Source organism: Triturus cristatus, chromosome 7 (assembly GCF_964204655.1).
Source record: "Triturus cristatus chromosome 7, aTriCri1.1, whole genome shotgun sequence".
NCBI lineage: Eukaryota > Metazoa > Chordata > Amphibia > Caudata > Salamandridae > Triturus > Triturus cristatus.
In genome coordinates, this window is record NC_140590.1 from 31214013 (window position 1) to 31236097 (window position 22085).

Genomic DNA, 22085 nt, shown 5'->3' on the forward strand with positions numbered 1-22085 from the left:
TACAGAAGGGGTTGCACAAGCTTTTGCGGCCCCTTCTGTAATACCAAAGTGCACCGAAGGGGCTGCAAAGTGGGTGCAAATGTCCATTGCACCCCGGGGGCACTTTGTGCAATATTGCCCCAGGTCACTGCGTCAGCTAACCAGAACCTTGTGCTCCATGGGTAGAAGGACAAGAACCGCACAGAAGAGATATTTTCCAGCTATTGATCCACTGAAGTACATAGCTGTTTCCTGCAGACCAAAGCAAAACTACAAGCACAGGGGCTTATTTGCAAGAAAATTATGCTATGTGACGCCCCAATCCAGCTTGCTGCACCATAATGAAGGTGCAGGGATGCGTCATATTTACTGCAATTTACCGTATCCCTGTTCTTTGCTCAGTGCTGGCACTACTTAGGCAGCCTTTTGCTAATATAAATACCCTTGCGCTATTGCAAAACGGTTCTTGTATTGAAATCAGGTTGTTTTTTGCACAATGGGACACCTTCCTTCACAAAAACAATCATTAGGCTTGTCCTGGGGAGGCATACAGTTTTGACGCATTCCTAGGTTTACAGATGCTTGTAAATCTGGGAATGCTTCAAAACCCATGGGTGTTGCGTGGGAACACCCAACGCAAAGCCCATGGAAAGTCTCACTGATGCAGTGTGAAGCAACGCATCGACTTGTGCTTCGTTGCCTTACACCATATCTACGAGGCCATGAAAAGCCATGCAGGGTGGCTTTGTGTGGTCTTGTAGATGTGGGTCTGCACTCTGCGCTGCCGGAGTATCAAAATGGTCTCATAAATAGGCCCCACAGTTTCTAAACTGCTGCCACATTTTTCGTTACCATTGTAAATATGAGCAAAATAATGCCAGCATGCAAAGTGGGTTAGGTTAAAAAGCGAAGACTCACTCAAGGTGTCACACTATTGTAACTCAAGGAGTATTTCGTATCTGCTTTATGTCATCATTTACAAATATGGGGCCTTATTTGCAAGGACTTGGTGTAGGGCAGAGCCGCAAGGCTTATTGCTAAACTGCACCAATTTGAAAGAGGAGGAACGCACGGTATTTACAAGATACAGTGCTTTCCTATCCATTCAGCCGGCGCCGGGGCACAATTTGCAACTGAAAGCCAACACCAGCATCTGTGTTGTTGGCAAAATTGTTTTTGTGCAGGAAAGGACCAATCAATGGGCGTGTTTCCCTCTTTCTGTGTGCTGCAGAACACATGGTAAGAGGAAAAAAAGAGGAGAAACAAAGTGATTTCTCCTTGTTACACCTCCCCTGGGGAAGCGCACAGTTTTGACTTTTTTCCCAGGCTTACAAATCCTTGTAAATCTAGGAACGTGTCAAAAGCCATGGGTGTTGTTATGTTATGTTAAAAAATACTTATACAGCGCACGTTCACCAAACGGTTTCTTGGCGCTAAGTGGAGTCAGACAGTTGCATAACAAAGGAAGAGGGAAGGAAAAATTCAGTTGTGAGCTTGGATGAACGGCCAGGTCTTAAGCGAGGACCTAAACTGGGCGTAAGAAGAGGATAGTCGTAGATCAGGAGGAAAGGAATTCCAAAGCTGAGGAGCCAAGAATGAGAAGCAAAGACCCCCGTGTTTTTTACGCTTAAACGGGCGAGGGGTTAATAGATTCATGTTTGAAGAACGCAGTACTCGAGAAGGGACATAGCGTAACAATCTAGACATAATGAAAGCCGGGCCGTGGTCCGAGAGGGCTTTAAAGACGGTGCAGCCTAGTTTAAAGAGGCTGCGTTGAAATACGGGGAGCCAATGGAGATTTTGTAGTAGGGGTTTCACATGGTGAGATTTAGGTTGACCATATACAAGCCTTGCGGCTTGGTTCTGTACCAGTTGGAGTCGATGTAATTGGTAGGCCGGGATACCGGCGTACAGAGAGTTAGTGTAATCAATACGCGACATCACCAGCGCAAGAACAGCTTGAATCCGAGCCACAAAGGTCAAGTTTCTGCTTATTTTACGAATTCTTCGAAGGTGAAAAAAACAAGCAGATACCACAGAATTAATCTGCGCTTTCATCGTAAGATCGTTACTAATTACAATTCCCAGACTTTTAACCGACTTCGCAGGGGATGGAGGGCATCCCAGAGAATGGGGCCAGAAGTTGGAATTCCAGGGATTCCCTGAGCCACCCGTAAGGATCAGCTCGGTTTTATCTGGGTTTAACTTGAGATGGTTAACCCACCGCAACAACTCCTCCTCATAGAGTGAGGCAAGCCTTACTACATATCTATGAGGCCACGCAAAGCAGCGTCGCATAGATATGAATGAGAGGCCTGCTAGGAAATCACGCTCCGGTGGCGCAGGCCTCTTGTAAATAATCACCATGATTAACTACCAAACAGTAAATAAACTCTAAAAGCACACCTTGAGTGAAAAGTGCTATTTAAATAGTTCCCTGACTGTATTAGTTGCTAAGAGTGTCTCTGTCACTCACCATTTACCACGGCACCTGTCTCTTATCTTGGCCTAGCGCGCCTCTCTCATTTACTCGGTCACATGCCTCATCTCCATTAAAGCCCCTGTCTCTCTTTAGCTGAAAGTTAATGCGTCACTTCCCAGGGCACCTGTCTCTTTCTTCAGCTGAAAGATCATGCGTCACTTCCCAGGGCACCTGTCTCATTCTTCAGCTGAAAGTAAATGCATCACTTCCCAGGGCACCTGTCTCTTTCTTCGGCTGAAAGTTCATGCATCACTTCCCGGGGCACCTGTCTCTTTCTTCAGCTGAAAGTTCATGCATCACTTCCCGGGGCACCTGTCTCTTTCTTCAGCTGAAAGATCATGCATCACTTCCCAGGGCACCTGTCTCATTCTTCAGCTGAAAGTAAATGCGTCACTTCCCAGGGCACCTGTCTCATTCTTCAGCTGAAAGTAAATGCGTCACTTCCCAGGGCACCTGTCTCATTCTTCAGCTGAAAGTAAATGCATCACTTCCCAGGGCACCTGTCTCTTTCTTCGGCTGAAAGTTCATGCATCACTTACCACTAGGGCACCTGTCTCTTTCTTCAGCTGAAAGTTAGTGCGTCACTTCCCAGGGCACCTGTCTCTTTCTTCAGCTGAAAGGTCATGCATCACTTTCCGGGGCACCTGTCTCTTTCTTCAGTTGAAAGTTCATGCATCACTTACCAGGGCACCTGTCTCTTTCTTCAGCTGAAAGTTCATGCATCACTTCCTGGGGCACCTGTCTCTTTCTTCAGCTGAAAGGTCATGCATCACTTTCCGGGGCACCTGTCTCTTTCTTCAGTTGAAAGTTCATGCATCACTTACCAGGGCACCTGTCTCTTTCTTCAGCTGAAAGTTCATGCATCACTTCCCGGGGCACCTGTCTCTTTCTTCAGCTGAAAGGTCATGCATCACTTCCCGGGGCACATGTCTCTTTCTTCAGCTGAAAGGTCATGCATCACTTCCCGGGGCACCTGTCTCTTTCTTTAGTTGAAAGTTCATGCATCACTTACCAGGGCACCTGTCTCTTTCTTCAGTTGAAAGTTCATGCGTCCCTTCCCAGGGCACCTGTCTCTTTCTTCAGCTGAAAGGTCATGCATCACTTACCACTAGGGCACCTGTTTCTTTCTTCAGCTGAAAGTTAGTGCATCACTTCCCGGGGCACCTGTCTCTTTCTTCAGCTGAAAGTAAATGCGTCACTTCCCAGGGTACCTGTCTCTTTCTTGGGCTGAAAGTTCATGCATCACTTCCTGGGGCACCTGTCTCTTTCTTCAGCTGAAAGTTCATGCATCACTTACCTGGGCACCTGTCTCTTTCTTCAGCTGAAAGTTCACGCATCACTTCCTGGGGCACCTGTCTCTTCCTTCAGCTGAAAGTTTAATGCGTCACTTCCCAGGGCACCTTTCCCCGTCCTTGGCTGAGAGAAGCACAGTCACTTAGGAGTGGCACAGTCACTCACCGGGGCACCTGTCCCTTCTGGCTCCCGAAGTCTCTTCTGACGTTGAGAGCTGTCTCAGTTCAAGAGCCTGCCGCCTGAATGTTGATCTCTCTGCTTCGCGGCGCTTCCCTCGCACAGGAGAGCTCAGATCTGTTTACTTGCTCTTATGCCCCCAGATCAGCGGTGGAGCTCTCTGCGCCTAACACGGGTAACAAGATATATTATGTATAAACTTCCTGGTGCACTGACGTGCCCTTGAACACGCATTACATGGGGAGAGGAAGTTAGTTAATCACAAACTGGCATTATTGACTTCCGCTTTCAGAAAAGAAAGGATTAGTTCTTGCTTCTGACCAACCCCCGGGATCAGCTCTCTGGTTTTTACAATTTTTTATTCAGTTATAACTTCCTCTCTCTTCTGCATCTATGAATATTTTTGCACTGAAACCCAATACAATAATTGTCTGTACATTTGGTATTGTTTGTGTCCTGAACTTTAAAGTCTATGGCACAGAAGTAAGAGAACAGCTTACATTGTCGCTCCTCAGTCAGGTTTACATCAGACCGAAATGTATTTGAACTGTCCATATGAAAATGAGTAAGAATGTGAATTCAGAATGAAATACAAAACTAAATAAAATCAGACAACAGTCCGACATAGAAACTGCTTGGTTTATAATAGGGCTCCCTGTTTTCCGTTTTTACTCATTTTTCAGATAAAGACAGAAAACTATTTATTTTCCGGTCTGTATTTATTTTTAAATACAGAAAAATACGGCAAATAGGCCTTCTTTGGGTGATATTTTCTACAGTCAAAGTCAATCCTGAGTGGCAGGTCAGTAGGAGCATAGATTGAGAGGAAGGTGAGAAAAAAAGACAATAGATTTCCAAATTAAGTGCAGATCTACAGTTATTGATGCTGTTCTACAATGCAAGTGTTTTCAGATAACGCTATTGCACTGCGCACTGCTGAAACCTTTTGGACATTCAAATGCGAGTATACATTTTGACATGGGGACTGCTTAGTTTAAAAGAAAGATAAACAGATGGGTAATATTCAATCAATCAAACATTTATAAAGGCCTGCAAAACTCCTGTGAGTGTCTCGAGGTGCTGGAGATGTTGGCTTCTTCATGGTGGGTTGTTTATTCGAATATCTAGGTTTTAAATTGTTTCCTGAATTTCTGGAGCGATGGAGCGGTCCTGAGGTGGTGGGTAAGGTTGTTCTATGCCTTGGCTGCCAGGTGCGAGAAGGAGCGTCCTCCGCTGCTCGTTCGGGGAGTCTGTGGGGTGTCTGGGAGGGAGAGGGAAGCCAATTGAAGGTGTCTGCTCTGTTGTTGGAAGGTCAGGCATTTGTTGATGTATTCAGGTTCTACATTGTGCAAGTTCTTGTAAGCATGGGCAGCATCTTGCACTGGCATCTCGTCATGATTGGGAGCCAGTGTAGTTTCTTGAGGTGGGGTGAGATGTGGGTCCTTCTGGGGGGGTTGCGGAAGAGTCTTGCTGCTGAGTTTTGACTTGTCTGGAGTCTCTCCAGGGGGCATGCAGTGATTCCTACGTAGACTGTGTTCCCGGAGTCCAGCCTGCTGGTGACTAGGGCCTGCATGGCAGTCCTCCTGGTGTTGACTTGGAGCCAACCGAAGATCTTGGGGAGGGTGTGGAAGCAGGTGGCTGGGACTGCGTTGACTTGTTTCTTGATAGATAGCTTGCTATCCAGGATGACGCCTAGGTTAAAGACCTTGTCTGTTGGGCGAAGGTGGGCCGAGTTACGCGGGCCATCATGTATTGTGTCACAAAGAGGGTTTCCTTTGGACTAATAGCTACAAATCTCTTATAACTAGCGTTATTTACTCACCAATTCACAATCTTAAAAATAATCCCATTGATCATTCAGGCTTTTCACACTTCGTTTATACCATCCATGCAGTGAGAGTAGAAAGTTAAACCCAAACTCATTATACGCAATTGTTTTGTTTAAAAAGGCAATATAGCAATTTATTCGTTATTATGTGAGTAAGAAAAATTAGGTACAAACGCATTAAAAAGAAAGATTTTTTTAAAAAGGCCAATCTAAAATCAACAGCCTATTATTCAATCCTAAAAATTTTCAAGCTACATAGAGAGAGTACACATAAAAGAAGACACCAAACTTTGTCATAACACACACATCCGTGATAAGACAATGTACACCAACTAGAACCCGATATTACAATTGAATCTTAATATGTGGTTCCAATCAGTACACGGTTCGTGTAAAAAAAAGCGCTGACGCGTCTCGATGGGAAGAAAATTATTGCACCATCTTTCTCAAGACTGACATTTGCGACTCCCTTTGTTCGTAATGTTTGTCCCATAAACCAATTTAAAAACACCTCTGTGGTAAAATATATAAATCACTGTACATAGAACTGTCATATATTAACACCCTATCTCACATATAAACTCTATCTGAATCAGATGACATTTCATATTGTAATTGTAGCTTTTACATAGTCATCATTCTGATGCATTGCAATTTTTAAGTTGACATCTAACGACCACATAAAAAACTATTTGCAAATAGTTTTGGGTTTATGTTACTATTCCCATTTTCATTCACTCAAGCCTATATAATTAGAACCAGGGAGAGGGAGGATATGAGGGAACATGAAGATAGATCTTAAGGACCCTTCCAATACGCTGAATCTAACTCCTCTTGACATCCTTATCGACGTCTGGTATCACACACAGGAAAGAACGCTTTCAAACTTCATTCTGTCATAAGGGCTTACAAATCCTCATCATTCATAACCAAAAATCAAAGTTACATTTTCGTTTTCTGTTCTCACCTGAGACTTATTAAAGCAAGGAAGGATCTCCTGTGTGATACAGGCAAAGTTGCAAGTTGTTGGAATTTCCTAATAGAATAATGATTCCAGGCCTTTTGGGAATTAAAAAGACTTTGATCCAAACGTCAAAGTTACTCAGATTATTTACAAGGTTACCTATCACTAGGATTATTTTCTCAAAGCCATACTCCATGCTCTTTAGGAAAGTATTCAGAAATTCTCTCACCTGTTCCTTTCTAATATTTGAACCCTATATCGACCTTCCTGATGGTTTATGCAGATTATTGGCTAGGGGGAGAATCTATCGAGATATAAAATAGATATTAGTAGTTAGATTCCCTTCCCTTTCATGGTTTTATATATTATTAGTTCTCGCATTATCGATAAAGAGCATGGAGTATGGTCCCTGTTTCTAGACTGAGGTTTTTGGTGGTTTCGGTGATTTACCGCATCGTTTGCCCCTGCAACCTCACCTATATTGGCATGACGAACGTCAAGATCAAGACCAGAATCTGCGAACACCGCAGCACAATACAGTGTAAGAAAAATACCACCCGCATGATAAACCATGTCCTCGAAGTAGGCCACACGACTAATGACATGCGTTGGGTCATTATAGAAGCATTAGACCCCAACCTACCAAACATTCAGAGGCGCCTCCTGGAAAAGGAGCAAAGATGGTTCTACAGCCTGTCCAGTCACAAAACAGGCCTCAACGACAACATCCCTTGGAACAGCCTCAGGAGAACATAAATCATCGTTAATAACCCCATGCTAACCTTTCTAACCCCTTAGGATCCACCTTTCTAGCGCAAACCTTTACTTGAACCCCAGCTGAGATCATTTCTCAGACTGGACCAGACTGGCCCCATGCACACTACTTGTGTGCTAAGGACTCCCTGTACCACGCTTTTTACACATAACACCAGGCCTCAACCTTGGCAATGGGCAAAGTAATTCATCCCTAGTTTCGAATTTTATTGCACTTAACCCAGTGCATACAGACCCCTTTGTGCACTCTCTCTTTGCACAATCACTGCTATCGGACCATTCCAACATGGCCGATCCTTTTCTCACTAACAGCACCATCGCCCATGCGCATGCAGGCGCAGCATTTACCAGCCCTTCCGGCTCCTAGATGCGGCCGGGCGTCTGCGTACGTAAGCGCCGCTCCTCCCTGCCTCTCTACGAAGTCACTGTCACGTAATCCAGAGGGCTCATCGGTATAAAAGCACCGTCTCCCCGGCGCTTCACACCAGCCGAGACGACGGGAGACCACAGCAGGTTTACAGAAGGGTTCCATACCAAGACCAAGTAAGGTTGCGCTGCCCATACCCACAGCAGGATCCTTGAGCACACATGTCCTCCTTGCTCACTGTACCTTTAACTCCACTTCCCTCTAGATTATGACATCGGACGAGACCCCTCCTGAGCCCCGATCAGCTGCCAAAATCCATATTGTTAGAATCCGGGGTCTCTGGTTGGCGCAGGTATGCACTTGCGACAAGCAGGCACCCTTTTCCTCTAAGTCAGGGCAAAGGATTACCTCTTAAAAATAACCCCTGCTCACCCTCTAGGTAACGTGGTGCGAGCAGTCAGGCTAGATTCCAGAGGGCATTAGGTTAAGCATTCAAGGTGTCCCACACAACAACCACCAACCCACCACACAGAGACACAAGACTAAATTGTTGTAAAAATAAACTTTTTATATAAAAGATTTCTTTAAGCAGGCTTTCAACACTACAGGTCTTCACTTCAATAAGGTTCCAGTTACTTTCAGCTTGTAGGCAGTCCACAGGTCTTAAAATGGCACTTTTCTATTCAAAATAGGCTTCTTTCTGTGTCTGTGCGCTTCGTAGCGCCCTCGGTGCGCTTCGTACGAGGTTTTTAACGTGTCTTGCCGTTTCTCACGCTTCTTGCGTGAGCACGCGTACTCGGGACGTGAACCGTACGGACCGTACCCTCGTAGGTACGTGTCGTACATGTTCGGTACGCCTCTGTCCAAAACTCACGCTTCTCGCGTGAGCAACGTCCTATGCTTTCAATGGAATACAGTTGAACACGAAGGTTGCCAAAGTTCACGCTTCACGCGTGAACAGCGTAGCGGGTCGAAAGCACCAGTACGGCCCGAACAAAGCAACGGACGGGTCGTACTAAAGCGCGCAGCACACAGTACCTTTGCTTTTGGGGGAAGAAGGGCGCAGCAGCCTCAGGGGTCCCTAGATGGGCGTCCCACGTCGCGTTGTCGTCCCTCCTGGTCAGCGGGCGGCGATGCTTCGTGGGGTGCTTCAGGACGTCCCCAGGCACTCGTCCCAGGTCAGAAGCAGGAGAGGCAGCTCGGGGGCAATCTCTTCAGCGCGTCGTGCTGCCGGCTTCACGAAGAGGATGAACAGGGCCTCGCAGGTCCTCACAGGAGCTTCCACGGGCAGGGGGTCGCAGAGGCTCGGAGCTCGGAGCCTGATCAGTCTCTTCTTTACGGTGCGAGCTACGGCTCGGGGGGCAGTTGCTTGGGGTGCTTGGACCAGGTAGACAGGCCCTGGCGGTGCTCACAGTAGCCCCGGTGGCAGATGTCGCGGTGCTCAGATGAGGGGCACCCAGGTTCTCTGGGGTCAGCGTTGCAGGGTCGCCTCCAGCAGCTTCCTCTTCTTCCAGGGGAAAGGTAGCGCCCACTGTTCCTGGGGCGCAGTTCAGGGGGCAAGTTCACAAGCAACCCCTTGGAGATTGTTTGTTAAGCACAAGTTGAATAAAAGTCTTTTCTTCAGTCTCTTCCTCTCCTTCAGCAGCAAGGCTCCCACCACAGGCCAGTCTCTCAGGCTTAGAGACAGTACTCCTCCATGCAGCTTTTCCAGGTCCTTCTCTTCAGGCAGAGTTTCTTCTTGGCGCAAACAGGATCTGATTTCTTAGGAGCAGGACTCCTTCTTTTATACAGTAATTCTTTTGTTCTCTGTCGCCAGGGGGCCTGGGCCTGGCTCAGTCCGGTTTTGGAGCACTTTGTTGTGGTGACTCTGCTCTTTCCTTTCAGCAGCAGGGCAGAGACATCAGCCGCTCCACAGGGAGCGGAGCCGGCATTGTGGTGGCAGAGCACAGGTCTATTCAGAGTCAAGGTGTACTCCTCCCACCCATCCTGATGTAATCTCTCTACCCAAAACCTGGCAGCCAGCCTGTCTCCTGGAATTCCCCAGCCCTGCTCCTGCTAGGCAGAATACACACAGCAGAGGCGGACTGAAATGGCCAGGTCAGTAAATACTAACTTTCTAAAAGTAGTATTTACAAACACAGGATATTAAAATAAACTTTACTAAAAGAAGTATTTTATTATTCTGAGTTCAGGCATACTAAACTTGACTTTCTACCATGCTTTATGAGTCCACTGGGATTACAGCGTGTAGTAATTCCAGCAGCCCATTCTGCCCTATGGAGAGCAGGTAGCCTTCAATAGAGAAAAACGAAAATGGCTGTAATTCACTATGAAGACATGCCACACACATCAGGGCATGTCCTACCTTATGCCTACAATGCACCCTTCCCTTGGGCCTACCAGAGGGGTGACTAATATGTAGTTAAGGGAAGGTTTAGGGACTGGCAAGCGGGGGCACTTGCGCAGTCAGCGCGACAGTACCAGACTGCACACAGGTTCTGCAGTGGCAGACCTTAGACATATTTTAGTAGGCCGCTTCTGTGGGTGGCACAACCAGTGCTGCGAGCCCACCAGCAGCATTCGTATTTACAAGCCCTGGCACTCCTGGTGCAATTTACTAAGGGCTGATAGTAAACCGAATAAGCCAAACATGGACACCAATTAATGTATACACTTTTCATAAGGGAGCACTTGCACTGTGGCACTGATTGGCAGTGGCACAGTGCCCTGAGCAGCTAACACCAACAAAACACAATGAGGCACATCAGCAAAAAGTGGAAAGGAAACTCACGCCAAGGTGCCATGTCTAACACATATATAGTGTAATTATACTTTCCTACACTGCGTCGCTAGCGGAACCTCCCCCACTATTTTTAATGCTTTTATCTTGATCATCTGCTCAGCGCGCCGCATGACTACTTGTGCCTAAATCCACATGTGCGTGCACTGTCTAAACGCTAATGCATGGCACAGCCACTAATGTGGTTTTCATCCACACAGCTGCCACTTGACCACCGGCCACGGTGGCCTCAGCCAGCTCGCTATAATTTGAAGTGTGATGACCTTGCATCAAACCATGTTTGCTCATCACTCTGAGCCTTATAATCACCTGGATCTCACATGAAGCTCCTCAGCTTCATAGCAACAATAAGACAGGGGCGATCATTATAGGCTGCTAGTCACTTTCCGCATGCAGTATGCCCCACCTTGTCAAGGCATAGCGTACAATCACAGCGTTAGTCATCCTGTTTGACTATAGCACCTACATAAGATTGCATTTTATGTTGCTTAACAGTAAGATGTATATATACGTTTTGTGTTGTCTTCTCTTCTCCCACAGGTTTTTTTCAAGTGTCCGAAAGTACGTTGACACTCAGTCCACACACCGTAGCACGTGTGTAGGTACCTCACTCCTTTTTTTTCACGTGGCACTTTCCACTTTGCCACTCACAGTTTCACTATCCGGTCCTGAAGAAAGCCCCCAACATATACCTTCGTGGGCTGAAACATGTAGACCATCCACATAGTCAACTAAGGATAATAACTTCCCATTTAGTTGCACTACACTTATTTTAACCATATCCTGAGCCGCCAGTAATAAAGTTTACAGGCAAGGATTCTCAGACGTATATTCACGTCACGTCACATCACACACTCACACTACACCAGCTCCGCTGTAATCAGGCATTGTAGCACAATCGGGGGCATTCGGCCACCCGGTTGGGCCCCCAATGATGAAGCATGACACCAACTAGGTTGGTGTGTGAGGGGTATTTTAAATAAACCTAATTGGTCCAAGTCCTAACCATACTAGTGATTGTACCACATCCACATAGTGGGTTCGTCCTTCTTAGGCCTCGCGCCTAGCGTTGCAGTGTGTAGCACTGCTCGCGCAGCGTGAAACCTCTTGTACGGAGTTCTAAAACAGACCTAGGAATCGCACACGGTCTTGCGTGTGCTTTTCCTTTTGGCCCACGCTATTGGCCTTTGAGTGTGTCTTTTTATCAAAGACAGCACGCAATTGGCCAAAGGCGGGCGCATTGCTCTGCCCAGGGCCTATTGGTGTCTATTACGTGCACCGCTGCCATGTGGTTTCAATTATCGTGCCCAGACACGGGCGCGATAATTGAAACCACATGGCTCGCTGTGGCACGCGCGCACCACTCGCAAGCTTCTTCTTTTTTGGATCCATTTCACAGGGAAGCAACTAAGTGAAAGAAGGAAAGAGAGGTGGGTTTCTCGCGTGCACCACTCGTTTTTACTTTTACCACGGTCTGCTTCGGTCGCGCTTGTTCTTGCTTACCGTGTTTACCTGCCCTGTGCCCGGGCTCTCGAACACCGGCAGCATTGGCTGTCTCGTGAACATGTGATAGAACCCCTCTGAGCTGTGCGGTGTATGCTTTTATAAAGGGTTTCGTGTAGAAGCGCTAGAGCGCATACATGCATCCGCAGCACTGTCATCAAAGCACTTTGGTTTAGAATGTATGGCTTGCGTTCTGAGGGTGGCGCAGCCGCTGGATACACTGACACGATATGGTGGATATCATGCTTCAAAGCCAGTGTGTGTGGAAGGGGGAGGTCTGGCTGCAACTGGTGGTCCGGAGGGTGGGTATTCCGAAACTCTGGCGGAGATGATGCCAAGTTGATACAAGGCCAGGCTGGTGATTCAGGGGGTGGGGGTAATGCCACAAGGGTGGTTGAAAGGGTAGATGTGGTGTTATTGAGGGTGATGCAGTGACGCAATTCACTGCCACGAGGGTGGATATGACATCACGGTGGCTGAAATGAGTTGTCCGGAGAGGGGATATAACGACAGGCTAGCATGCATGATGCCATGAGGTGATGGTGGGGCGATGTAATACCACCAGGGTGGTTCGAAGGGTAGACATGGTGTTTCTGAGGGGGGTGCAGTGGCAGAAGGTACTGCCATGAGGGTGGCTGTGACGTCACGCTGGATGAAATTAGTGGTCCGGAGAGTGGATGTGACGACATGCTAGCAGAGGTGATGGCACGGAGAGGGGGCGAGGTAATGCCAGGTGGTTGATTCCGAGGGCGTTTCTAAGGATGGAAATGCCAGGAAGGAAGTGTGCTATACGGGGAGAAGTGATGCCGCTGAGGGTGTCAGGTGGGTGCCTCGAAGGGTATTTGTGACCTTGGGCCGTCTCAGCATATATTCGTTTCAGGATCGGCTCTTGGTTCCTTTTTCCATTAGCTCAAGGTCCTCGCGCTTATTTATTTATTTATTTAACTTGCCATGCGGTCCGCTAACTTTAGCGGCCGCACTAGGTTTATTTATTTAATTATTTTGAAGCGCTCTCCGCTGGCTTTAGCGTCACCCCTAGGTTTATTTATTTAATTAATTTGGCGCGCGGGTGTTCTCCGCCATTCAATGCCGACGATCTCTCCTTCTCCTGACCTGTCCCCACACAGGTTTTTCCTCTTGCCATCCCTGACCTTCTTTCTCCAAATCCTGTCGTCTGATCCAATCACCAAATTTCTCGTATTCAAGGTCATCCAAAGTGATCGTGCACAAGGGAAGCTGTCTGGCACATTTTCTGCACAGGCGTTATTTACACCAAAACCAAACGGCTTTCCCTGCGCAGCTCTACCAAGTTCACTCTTCGAACATCTCTGAAAAGTGCAAATTCTCTGGGTTTTTTTCATTTCTAATGCCACAAAGCTCAGAGCTGCATCTGCAGTGGATGCTATCAGTCGCACGTCGGCAAAGGAGCCAGCCAGACTAGTTCCCATCAGCCTGACCACCCCACAGGCTGACCGGTGACGTGTCTCTGAAGAACTGCCTTGCCTGGCCTTGGAGGGAGAGACACTGTCCTTGGCTTCCGGGGGTACAGCCTGTTCCTCGCTGACACGAGGCACACCGTCCAATAAAGCAAAGTCTGAAGTGTGCTGCCTTTTGACATCCCGCAAAACACGTATTGTGTACACTGCATAGAACCCCCCAACCACCCCTCCACCCCCCAAACTACACGAAGACGCTTTGGAGCCTACGAGAGGCGGGATACCTGTACCTTCTGTAAGTTAGAGGCAGTGCACCTGTCTTCCTGTTTTCCGGAGAGGAAGGGTGCCACGTAAAATCCAGATTTTCAGCCTAGACCAACTCTTGCCAAGCACCACGAGGCTCAAGTCCGCACAGCCCAGTCGTGCATCCTTGCCACCAAGAGGGGACGGGCTCCTCTCCGCCGCCACTGTCTGCCAACCAGCCACCATTGGGCTTTCTGCTTTTGTCATGCATTTCCCATTTTCTAGCCAAAGAGGCCCCAGTAGGAAGTAAAACAGAGGAGGCAGAGAGTGATGTCACGGATTGCCACTTGTAAACTTTTATTGTGCGCTTTCTCTTCGCAGCTTCAGCCAGTGGAACAAAGAGCTCAAGAAAGGACAGCACAGATCCTCACCCCCAATAAAGCAATTCACGGATACAGTACACATTCCTGTTCACAGCAAATCTGGGCTCACTTGACAACTTTTATTTTGTAGTTAATTCCACCGTGCGCATGCTAACTTAAAGGAAATTAAAAGCAGGAAAAAGACATCTGGGCAGAGAAACACTTAGTCCAAATTAAAACAAGCATTTACAATGCAATAGGTCTCGCATTTGCGAGAGTTTAAGCTGTGTAAATGACAATGCCTTTTATTTGTTTTAAAAAACAAAACATAACCAAGAGGCATTGTCAATTACAATGGCAATAGCTCAAACTCGCGTAAATGCGACAGCTATTTACATTAACAAAATGTATTGCCATTTTAAATTACAATGCCTTTTATTTATGTATTGCAAAAGAAAAACAAAAAACCCAATGTCATTTACAATGTCAATAGCTCAAAATAATGTCATTGCGAGACCTATTGCATTGTAAATGCTTGTTTGTTTAGCTCAATAGTAACAGAAACCCAAAACTATTTGCAAATTTATTTTTATGTGGTCGTTAGATGTCAACTTAAAAATTGCAATGTATCAGAATAATCACTATGTAAAAGCTACACATACAATATGAAATGTCATCTGACTCAGATAGATGTTATATGTGGGATAGGGTGTTAATATATGACAGTTCTATGTACACTGTTTTTTATATTTTATTACACATGTGTTTTTAAATTGGTTTATGGGACAAACATTACGAACCAAGGGAGTCGCAAATGTCAGTCTTGACAAAGATGGTGCAATAATTTTCTTCCCATCGAAATGCGTCAACGCTTTTTTTTACACAATCCGTGTACTGACTGGAACCACAGATTAAGAATCAATTGTAATATTGGGTTCTATTTGGTGTACATTGTCTTATCACGGATGTGTGTGCTATAACAAAGTTTGGTGTCTTCTTTTATGTGTACTCTCTCTATGTAGCTTGAAAAGTTTTTTGTTTGTATAATAGACTGTTGCTTTTAGATTGAGCTTTTTAAAAAAAAAAATCTTTTTGATGTGTTGGTACCTAATTTTTCTTACTCACATGATAATGAATACATTGCTATATTGCCTTTTTAAACAAAACAATTGCGTATATTGAGTTTGGGTTTAACTTTCTACTCTCACTGCATGGATGGTATAAATGAAGTGTGAACAGCCTGAATGATCAATGGGATTATTTTTAAGATTGTGAGTTGGTGAGTAAATAACGCTAGTTATAAGTGACTTGGCTATTAGTCCAAAGGAAACCCTCTTTGTGGCACTGTTGTCTTGTACCCTTTTCCTTGGCGTAAAAGGGTCCCTCTCATTTCCCTCAACATCATCCATTGTTCCATTATTTGCTGTTGTTCCTAAATATGAGGACTTTCGTCTTGTCCATGTTGAGTTTGAGTCAGTTGTCCTTCATACAATTGGAGATAATCATCATGCATCTGTGGAAGTTGGCTCTGGTGGTGGATGGGTCTTCGGACACTGAGAGAATGAGCGGGGTGACGTCTGCCAGGGGGGTCATGTAGGTGTTGAAGAGTGTCGGGCTGAGGGATGATCCTTGGAGTACTCTGCAGATGATGTTCTTGGGCATCAATCAATCAGGGAATCAATCAGGGAGTTGTAAGCGTGCTACTCACACATGAGGGTCTCAAGGCGCTGAGGGGGGGGGGGGTCTGCAGATCTGTTTAGCCAAAGAGCCAGGTCTTGAGGGTCTTCCTGAAGGTGTTCAGGGAGGGGAGCACGTCTGATGTCTGCCGGTAGCTCGTTCCAGGTCTTGGCTGCAATGTGAGAGAAGGATCTTCCTCCTGCTCTGGCTCTGTGGATGCGCGGGGTTTCGGCCAGTGCGAGGTTGGAAGATCGTAGATTTCTTTTGGGTACGTGGAAGTTGATTCTGTCGTTGAGGTATTTGGGTCTGTAGGTATGTAGGCATTTGCAGGCGTGAGTGAGGATTTTGAAAGTGACTCTTTTCTCCTTGGGGAGCCAGTGGAGACTTCGTTGGTGTTGACTGATGTGTTCGTGTCGGGGGATGCCGAGGACGAGTCTGGTTGCGGTGTTCTGTAATGTCTGGAGTTTGCAGAGTAGGGACTTGTTGATGCCGGCGTAGAGTGCGTTTCCATAGCCCAGTCTGCTGGTGATGAGTGCGTGGGTGACTGTCTTCCTTGACTCAGGGGGGATCCACTTGAAGGTCTTGCGGAGGATGCAGAGGGTGTTGAAGCAGCTGGAGGTGACGGCGTTGACCTGTCGGTTCAGGGTGAGTAATCAGTCGAGTACGATGCTGAGGTTCTTGGCGTTGTCTGAGGGGGTAGGTGGGTTTCCGAGGGCGGTCGGCCACCAGGTGCTGTCCCATGCAGAAGGGGTGGTACCAAGGCCGAGGACTTCTGTCTTCTCGGCGTTGAGCTTCAGGCAGCTGTTAGTCATCCAGACTGCGACGTCTTGCATTCCTTTCTGGAAGCTGAGTTTGGCAGTGGTGGGGTCTTTGGTGAGGGAGAGGACGAGCTTGGTGTCGTCGGCATAGGATACAATGTTGAGGCCGTGTTGTCGGACGATGGCTAGGAGGGGGGCCAGGTCGATGTTGAACAGGGTGGATCTCAGGGATGAACCCTAAAGGACTCCGCAGGGGATTTTCGTGGAGTCAGAGCGGAAGGGTGGGAGTCTGATCCTTTGACTTCTTCCAGTGAGGAATGATCGGATCCAGTCCAGGGGTGTTCCTTGTATGCCTGCGTCATGTAGTCTGGTAACTCGTGTGCAGTGGGAGACGGTGCCAAAGGCCGCTGATAGGTCGAGTAGGATGAGGGCTGTGGAGTGGCCTTGGTCCAGGAGGGTGAGGATGTCATCTGTGGCAGCGAGTATGGTGGTCTCTGTGCTGTGGTTGCTCCGGATTGGGACGGGTCGAGGACGGCGTTCTCATCAATGAATCGTGTCAGTTTCCTGTTGACTGATTTCTCTGCAACTTTGGATGCGAATGGGAGGAGCGAGATGGGCCGATAGTTCTTGAGGTCGGTGAGGTCAGCTGTGAGCTTCTTGAGCAGAGGTCTGACTTCTGCGCGCTTCCAGTCATCTGGGAAGGTGCCTGTTTTGAAGGTGGTGTTGATGGTGTGTTGTAGCTCGGGTGCGATGGCAGCCGTGGCTCTATGGTAGATGTGAGGGGGCAGGGTGCAGTGGGGGCCCCCAAGTGGATGCTTTTCATGGTTGAGGCGGTGTCTTCGGCAGTGATCGGTGTCCAGTTGGAGATGGTGGGCTGGCTGGTGTTTCTGGGGAGCGGGGGCCGTCTGTGGCACTTGGTCGATAAAGTTGTCGTAGAGGTTTTTGATATTGAGGTGGAAATAGGTTCCAAGCTTGTCACAGAGGTCTTGGGATGGGGTGATGTCTGTGGCTTCATTGCGTGGGTTGGTGAATTCTTGAATGACACTGAAAAGTTCCTTGGAGTTGGTGGAGTTGGCCAGGATTTTGTTGTAGATGAAGTTTCTCTTGGTGGCTCTGATCTGGTTGTGAAAGTAAGTCATGGCGTCCTTGTAGGTGGTGTGGTTTTCGGTGAACACCCGAAATATCGATTCCAAAATATCAACTGCCCAGAATATCGAAGTTTAAATATAGAGTGGACAGAATATCGAATTATCAAAATATAGATAGCTCAGAATATCGAAACTGGGGTACAAAATATCGCTTTCCATAATATAGAATATAAAAATATAGAATTCCATAATATCGAATTTTAAAATATAGATTACCATAATATCGATTTTTTTAGTGTTATGTATGGTAGTATATGTGTTAAAATAATGTACTATTTTTGTAATGTATGTTTTATTTATTTAAACTAGTGAATGTTATGTAATTTAATTTTTTGCGTAATTTAATTCCGTAGCGGGTTGTGGGTTTATAGGGGAATAGGGTGGGAAGTAATTTAATTATGGTTAATTAAATATTAATTATATTTATACATTTTGATAATTAATTGATTGATAATTAATTATGAATTGGTAATTAATTTTTATTAATTGGTAATTATTTTATATTAATTGAATAATTGTTAATTATGTTAATTGTATTTTTTATTATTAGGAGCGGGTTGTGGGCTTGTAGGGGAATTGGGTGGGAAGTAATTAAATTGTAATAAAGTAAATAATTATTTTGTATGTGTATTGATAAATAATTGATAATTAATTATTAATTGGTAATTAATTAGTATTAATGGGTAAATAATTTGTATGAATTGCTAATTAATTTTTATCAATTGCAAAATTATTTTTATTAATTGATTAATTGATAATGTTAATTTATTTTGTATTATTGGGAGTGGGTTGTGGGTTTATAGGGGAATTGGGTGGGAAGTAAATTAATTGTAATAAAGTAATATTAATTTTTTTATTAATGTGTATTGATAATTGATAATTAATTATTAATTGGTAATTAATTTGTATTAATTGGTAATTAATTTTTATTAATTGATAATTCATATTTTTCAATGGTAATTGATTGTTATTAATTGGTAATTATTTTTAATTAACTTTTTATTGGTATTTAATTAATGTAATCTTATTTTAAATTTAAATCATTACTTTCCCTACGTTTGCACTCTCAGGAGTGGGAATAGTATTTTTTACCCTCCGCTATCCAACTCTTTCCCTACTGTTGCACTCACTGGAGAGGGAATAGTAATTTTTAACCTCCTGCTATCCAACGATTTCCCTACTGTTACACTCTCTGGAGTGGGAATAGTAATGCTTACCCCTACACTATCCAGCGTTATTCCCTACTGTTGCATTCACTGGAGTGGGAATAGTAATTTGTACCCCTACGCTATCCAACGCTTTCCCTACTGTTGCACTCCCTGGAGTGGGAATAGTAAATTGTATCCTCCCGCTATCCAACGCTTACCCTACTGTTGCACTCTTTGGAGTGGGAATAGTAAATTGTATCCTCCCGCTATCCAACGCTTACCCTACTGTTGCACTCTTTGGAGTGGGAATAGTAATTTGTACCCCTACGCTATCCAACGTTTTCCCTACTGTTGCACTCACTGGAGTGGGAATAGTAATTTTTACCCCTACGCTATCCAACGCTTTCCCTACTGTTGCACTCATTGGAGTGAGAATAGCAATTTTTCTCTTCCTGCTATCCAATGCTTTCTGTACTGTTGCACTCTCTGGAGTGGGAATAGTAATTTTTACCCCTACGCTATCCAATGCTTTCCCTACTGTTGGAGTCACTGGAGTGGAAATAGTAATTTTTCCCTTCCCGCTATCCAACTATTTCCCTACTGTTGCACTCTCTGGAGTGGGAATAGTAATTTTAACTCTCCCGCTATCCAATGCTTTCCCTACTGTTGCACTCTTTGGAGTGGGAATAGCAATTTTTACCCCTACGCTATCCAACGTTTTCCCTACTGTTGCACTCACTTGAGTGGGAATAGTAATTTTTACCTCTACGCTATCCAATGCTTTCTCTACTGTTGCATTCACTGGAGTGGGAATAGTAATTTTTCCATTCCCGCTATCCAACGTTTTCCCTACTGTTGCACTCTCTGGAGTGGGAATAGTAATTTTTACCCTCCCGCTATCCAACGCTTCCCTACTGTTGCACCCATGGAGTGGGAATAGTCATTTTTACCTCTATGCTATCCAACGTTTTCCCTACTGTTGCACTCTCTGGAGTGGGAATAGTAATTTTTACCCCTATGCTACCCAACGCTTTCCCTACTGTTGCACTCGCTGGAGTGGGAATAGTAATTTTTACGCTCTCACTATCCAACAAAATCTCTACTTTTTTTACATTACTTTTATTATGTTTATATTTTAAGCTTTTGTTTATATTATATTATGTATGTTTTATTTAATTGTTTTTAATATTTAATTACTTTTATATTATTTTTAATACATTTAAAAAATTCAATATTTTAGCTAACTATATTTTAACATTCTATATTTTGGAATCGATATTTTAGTACTTACCTGTTTGTAGATAGGGAGTCGATATTCTGTCTTTCTATATTTTGGCGTCGGTATTTTGTGTAGTCGATATTTTGTCTCTCGATATTAAGTCACTGAACCGTGGTTTTCGGTTGTCTTGGTGTTTCTCCAGTTCTTCTCCAGGCGTCTGCAGGTGCCTCTGGCTTCTTGGAGAGTGGTAGTGAACCAGGTGGCTTTCCTGGGGCGTTGTCTCTCGGGGTTGCGTAGCAGGGCGAGCTCGTCTGCGCAGTCGGATATCCAGGTGTGGAGTTCTCTGGTTGTGTCGTTTGCGTCGGGTGCCCAGGTGTGGTTGTCTCGTGTGAGGGTGGAGTTAAGTTGCTCATCGATAACCTTGCTCCAGTTCCTTTGTGGTGGACATGGGGCTGGTTTGGGTGCCTTGGGTTTGTTGATGGTGAAGGGTACGCAGTGGTGGTCAGTCCATGGCGGCTACGTTGTGTGGCTGAATTGGATGCTGTTTCCTGCCGCGAAGATGGGGTTGAGTGTGTGTCTTGCTCTGTGGGTCGGTGTGTTGACGAGTTGTTGAAGTCTGATGCCAGCAACGTTGTCACGAAGGATAGTGGAGTTGGGGTCACTGGGGTTGTTGAGGTGGAAGTTCAGGTGTCCAATGAGTATGTAGTTTGTTGAGGCAATGGCAAGGGGTGCGATGAAGTCGGTGATGGTGGTGGCGAAGGGTGTTTGGGGGCTGGGGGGTCTGTAGACGAGGGTTCCTCAGAGTGTGGTTTTGGGGGTGGTCTGGATCTGGAAGTGCATGTGTTTGGCAGAGGGGAAGGTTTCACAAGGTGGTGAGGTGGAGGGTTCTCTTGTGGGTGATGGCGAGGCCCCCTTCTGAGTGGTTGGGGCAGTCTTTCCTCTGGATCTTGTATCCGTCTGGGATGGCGGTGCTGATGTCGGGGGCGGAGGACGCGTTGGTCCAGGTCTCTGTGAAGAAGGCGATGTCGGGCGAGAGAGAGTCGAGTAGGTTCCAGATTTCCATGGCGTGTTTGTGTACGGAGCGTACATTGAGGAGGATGCATTTTAGGGTGTCGCTATTGCTGGCGTCAGCGGTGTTGGAGGCCAGGGTGGCGGTGAGGGTCTGGTGGCAGTGGAGGCAGGAGAACTGGCCCTGGGTCGTGTTCGGCGAGGCCTGTTGGCATTCTCTAAGTCTTCCAGGGTTGAGTGCGAGTAGGGTGGTGGTGTCGTAGCGATGGGTAGTGGGAGGTTCAGGGTGCCTGGCACAGGCCACGGTCGGGTCGCAGATGGGCTTGCCTTTGGTGCGCCATGACACGCCCGCTGCACTCGTCCGCTGCATAACCGTGCAGTGGCGGCCATTAAGTAGGGGAGGTGGGGGGGAGGTGGGAGGGAGTACAGGCTGGGAGGCGGAAGCGGGGGAATTCTGGGGGGGAATTCCTGGGGAAATTCCGGGGGGGAAGGGCCGCAGGGGTAGCAGTGGCAAAAGGAACAGGCAGGCACGAGAAAATAAAAACAGTGGTGGAATTAGAGCAAGACACAGATGGGCACAATAACAGTGGCACAACAGGGAAAAATTAATTAAAACAACGACTGAGAAAGGTTACAGTGGTTGCAGGCAATCTTGTTCCAGTTGGAGCGAGCAGCAGGCGCAGGAGCGGACAGCAGCCTCGAACCTCCCAGGGAGGAGGTCGGGGTCTGGAGGCAAGAGACGGCACAGCAGAGCTGCAGGGAGACAGTGGACCTAGACCAAGGGTCAGAGGTCTTACCGAGTTGAACGATAGGCAATGGATCCTGTGGGTTCTACCGAGGAGGTAAGAACCGACCCATTTGAGGGGGTCTCCCTGGATCCCTATGTGGTGGAGCCTGTTGATCAGGATGTGATGGGAGA

At 46.3% G+C, this 22085-nt stretch overlaps 1 protein-coding gene across 3 annotated transcripts in view; it reads right to left on the minus strand.

Annotated features, from left to right (window-relative positions):
- LOC146808737 (cell adhesion molecule CEACAM7-like) overlaps positions 1-22085 on the minus strand; it is a 372135-nt gene that overhangs the window by 340640 nt on the left and 9410 nt on the right. Inside the window, exon 1 of one of the 3 annotated variants that reach the window (XM_085615552.1) lies at positions 3920-4144. The exons of 1 other annotated variant lie outside the window; for it this stretch is intronic. The gene's annotated coding sequence lies outside the window, so the exon portion shown is untranslated. Of the gene's footprint in view, positions 1-3758; positions 4145-22085 lie in introns of those variants that run through there. One more of the 3 variants, XM_085615551.1, reaches the window with a different exon arrangement.